Source organism: Capsicum annuum, chromosome 9, assembly GCF_002878395.1.
Source record: "Capsicum annuum cultivar UCD-10X-F1 chromosome 9, UCD10Xv1.1, whole genome shotgun sequence".
Classification (NCBI taxonomy): Eukaryota; Viridiplantae; Streptophyta; class Magnoliopsida; order Solanales; family Solanaceae; genus Capsicum; species Capsicum annuum.
The window spans coordinates 130209638-130214612 of record NC_061119.1 but is presented as its reverse complement, the minus strand read 5'-3'; positions in this window follow the sequence as shown (position 1 = coordinate 130214612).

Below are 4975 nucleotides of genomic sequence, written 5' to 3'. Positions count from 1 at the left end.
CTTACGCATAAAGTTCGCATCTTGCATTTATTTTGTTCCCCGAATATGAGTCTTGACCTTATGTTGCATCACCAATGGTATATGTGGTGGTGCATCTTTCGTTTCCAGTCCTAAGGACTCTTTCTATGGTGTGTGGTGTTAGGATGAGCTTTCATTTATGTCCTAAGTGGTTTCTATGAAACACTTTGTGCCTATGGTGCCCTGTTTCTTTTTGGGGGTCTTGTTTAGGGTAGCATAAGTGGTTCCTGTGCTTTAGTTCCTTAATGACCTTTCTTATGTTAGTGTGGTAGTGGCCTTGGAGATGTGTGATATTTTAAAATGAGAGGGAGTAGAAGTCGTAAGTGGGGGAGACTCTAGGGTGAATACTAGAACTAAGGTTATGGAAAGAAAAAAGAAAGGGTAAGGTAAGGTTTTTGTTAATAGAAATGGCTAAGACAGGTGTAGATGTTGAAAATTCTTGGTGGGAGTGGTAGAGGTTGCTAAATCTTTGGAACGGTAGATCTTACCGTAGGTGTAGGAGAGGTAGGCTTGAATATTCTGATTGATAGGTATACCAAAATGTGGTGTTGGATACTTAAGAAGCTCGGTGAGATATGATGCTTGGCTAAAGTGATGGATAAGGAGCAACGGTTTTTAGTAGATGTAAGAGATAGAGCCCAGTGTCTTAGGTTAATTCCTCCCTGTTTTTGATAGGCCTGAAGGTAGAAGTGGTGTATGGTAAGATGCAAGCTCTCATAATGATGTGTCTCTAGGAAGTTCAAAGATTTAATCGGGCTTGCTCTCTAGCATAGTTTCCACTCATATGGTATCCTTTGTGTGTGTTGGGAAAGTGTATAGGTGATCCTTCGTTGGATATTCCCTTAGAAGATGTTGGTATTTTTCACCTTTTTGACCTGTGAAGAGGTCCCGATAAGAATCTTAGATTACCAAGTTCGCCGGTTGCTAACGAAAGAGGTGGCTTCTATGAAGGTTCTATGGAGGAACCGAAAGTTTGAGGAAGCTACTTAGGAGGTAGAAGAGGAAATAAAGTCCAAGTATCCACATTTATTTTTCATTCTAGAAACTCATGTTTAAGGTGTTTGATAAGTTTCTAAACTTGATTTATGTTTTAATAGGCAATGGGTTCAAGTCCTTAGACTTTGAAGTGAACAAGTGTCTTTGATGAAACGAATGGTTTGTTGATAGTGACCACAGTATGTGTCTTATCCTTGTTGTATGTCCTGGTTTTCTATCATGGCTTAAGGTTTGTTTGATAAGTAAAGGCATGTTAACTTATGATTGTGTTTGCCTTACTCGTTATTCGAGGATGAATGATCCTAAGTTGGAGAGAATAAAACACCTAAGACCATGGCCATTGCAAAATTGTTAGATTTTGGACATTCTATCCATGATACGACTCAGGGTACTAGTCATACCCTTGGATATGACTTAGTGACCCCTTAATTGTGTCTTAGGCAGTGTGTGGGGGTTACACACTATGCAAGATATGAATTACCCTCCCAATGGTCCTACCTTTGGGTATGAGTCGTACCCTATCAAGTCGTATAGAGTGTTTAGATTGATCTTATAGATGCTATCTTAGGTTTGGGTCAAGGTTTGATTTAGGGTACCATTCATACTCTAAGATACGAGTTCTTCAAGTGTGTTCGTATCCTAAATAGTTTTGGCGTCCTTAGTGAGGCCTAGGGTATGAGTTAGGGTATCACTTATACCCTAGGGTACTATTTGGTGAGGGAGTCATTCCCTTCCATCTGTTGAGTTTTAAGCTTTTAAGATGAGGGCTTTATAGACATTTCCCACCCCAAAACCCTTATGTCCCTTTACTATATAATCTATTGTAGCCTCTCTTAACACTCATTAGTTGGACCAAGCACACCAAAAACACTCTCTAACTTACTCTTGAAGATTGAAGGCTATGGTTTCTCAAGTGTTCATCTAGAGGCAAGAAGGTTGTCAAGTTTCTTCGGTGAATCATCTCGTATAAGGCATCTATCTTTTCCCTCATTGTTAGTTTAAAATATCATGTGATTTAAGTAATTATTTTGTCTTGTAATTGGTGGCCTAGAAATCAAATATTGAGGGTTTTGAAGCATAATGTTGGGTATTGTTTACTCTTTCTTTGACTTGTGTTTATACATGCTTTAGTGATAGTTTACACATGTGGGTGCTTGTTAATTGTGGATTAACCAATGGGTCATGAGTAACCCTAAGCTTGATGATTTCTACTTTGGTTTTGGCCTTGATAAAAGCATGCCCTCAAGGTGTTTGTGAAAAAGTCTAAGAGAAATAACTAGTTATTTATTAATGGTGTATTGATCTATGATATTGGTCTAGTAAATATAATGGAATATGGCATGGGCCTAATGAATATGATCTTGGTAAATGACTATGAAAAGGCCTTGTTGGCCATGTAATGATTTAATTGATGACTCTAGTGTTGGAATATTTAGAAAGGGGTTAAAGTCCTTAAACATGTAATGGAATTGTGTTTTGAACTAAAGTTGAGTATAAAAATGCTAATAAAGAATGAGTGATTTTTAAAGGTCTTTGTGACTATAAATAAATTTGTATTGTGATATGACTAAGGGATTGTCCTAGTAAAATTATTGGTTGTTAAAATGGTTTCTTAAGGATCATGTGGTCATATGCGGTGTTGAACTATAGCCATGGTTGTTTTGGATGGTTGAAAGAGGTTAACGTCCCTATGTGTTGAATTTGAATGGTTGTCAAGGTCTAGGCAAGGGGTTTAAGTCCCTAAACCACCAAGTTGGTTCGTATTCGTTGGTCGATGGGTTTGAGTCCTAAGGTCATATGAATGAATTGATTTATTAAAAAATGGTAATGGAGTGATCTACTCTTGTAAGTGGTATTGGTATGACGATTCCAACGAAACGCCTATGGTTAGAATTTGACTAAGTGGGTGCACATGTAAAATGATGGTTTTAAATTGGGATTTAAAGATAGTACTATAGCATGATCATGAAAGTGGAGTCCAAAGGGCTAACATTGGAAACCGCACTAGCCAGTGCAGGTGTCACGTGACTGGAAGGTTCGAGTCCCGAATGAGACATTCGATTGGAGGTTTGAGTCCTTTGAATGAGATATATGACCGGGAGGTTCAAGTCGCCTGAATGAGATATGCGGCCGGGAGGTTCGAGTTCCCTAATGAAACATACAATTGGGAGGTTTGAGTCCCCGAGTGAAACATGTGACCTGGAGGTTCAAGTCCCCCGAATGAAACCTATGAAAGGGTGATTCAATTCCCCCTTACTACATATAGTGGTGCATAAGTCACCTTGATAATGTTGGGTGGCTTGAGTCCCCCAGAAAAACATATACGGTTATGATTGTTCTCTGGTTTGTGCGGCTACACACACCGGGGCCCTTCCATCTAGGTGAGAGCTGGGCACATATAGCCTGTGGGTGCCTTATTATATGACGGTGATGCTCCATAGCCCAGGTTAATGATTTAAAATTTTATGCTAATCTCGTTCCCTACCCTAACATTGTAAACTTATATAAATGTATATATGTGTATATATATGGATTGCATTAGTTATGTGAATTGGTTAATAGGTTTTGAATTATTGGCACTATTTTATCTTTATCCTTGAGTTACATGCTAGCTATCCAACCGCTAACCATCTCCAGACGCTATGTCCCTATGCGACATAGGGGCTAGAGCTTCTTCTTCTCTTTCTGTGCAGTGACAGATGTTCGGGTGGTCCGTGTATTGACATTGATATGGGGAGCTTCCATTCTTTGGAAGACATGCATTTTATAGTCTCTTTATCTATGTTATAGGCTTGTTTTAGACTTGGTATTTGGATATTGCCAGGGGAATGTCCCAACATATTTTAGACATTGGATTTGTAGAGGTTTTATGGATGGACTTAGGTACGTTGGTTAGTTTTTGATATTAATGGATAGATGAGATGCCTCTTAAGCTAATAATTGTAGCCTTGTTTGTACTATCCAATCTTATAGTTGGAGTTCATATAACACTTGTGGATTAGAACAATGGTTATCTTGGGTTAACGGGGCGATCTCCAGTCTAGGTTGGGCTTTAGGACCCATACGACGTGACCTGGTTTTGGGTCATGTCAGAAATGTATCATTTTGGTTGGTTATGAAAATACTAATTGTGATTGGTTGTGAGCATTACATCCTCATATCATACTTATTTATGAAACATTGGTACGACCGTGGCAACACCTTTTTAAAAATCCTCCTCGAGGGATATGCCGAGGAGGAGATATTGTAACATCTTATAAAATCCTTTTTGAGGGATGTTCCAAAAAGGATATATGAGATATGTGGATTGTATACGGGTTGAAGAACCCCCATGGGTCCTGCGTTGGAAGGCTTGCCTCCGTAGGTGTATATGGGGATTGTGCGATGTTCTCGGAGGTTGTGTGATGACTTCGTGCATCATCATCATCATCATCGTCATTATCATATATATTGCACTAACTTTATTAATCTTATATTGTGTTGTACTATCATATTGACTTGACATCTATGCAATTGTCTTATCTTCTTTTACTTGTATTTGATAATCTTATTTATACATGTTCCCCTTGTTCTACTTATATGTGATATAAAGAATACTTGTGTTCTATTTTGGTGTGTTGTTACGATATATGTGATATATTTGAACTGTTAGTTCAAGCAGTCTGGGCTACTGTTATGGGACATTTTTTGGTTGCAGGTGACGTGCCCTTAGTGTATATTTTGTATGCTTTATTTACTACTTTGATTGGTCGGCCTTTGGTACCTACTGAGTACAAGTGGACCATACTCATGCCTACTATGAATTTTCGGTGTAGGTCCTAGCCCGAGTGTGCCTCAACTTGCTTGATTCGAGCGATTGTTGGAGCTTCCAAGGTAGCGGTTGGACATTCATGCATCCGGAGTTCACCTTTTTCTTTCTATATTAGTTATGCCTTTATTAGTGTTCGGAGACAGATATTTT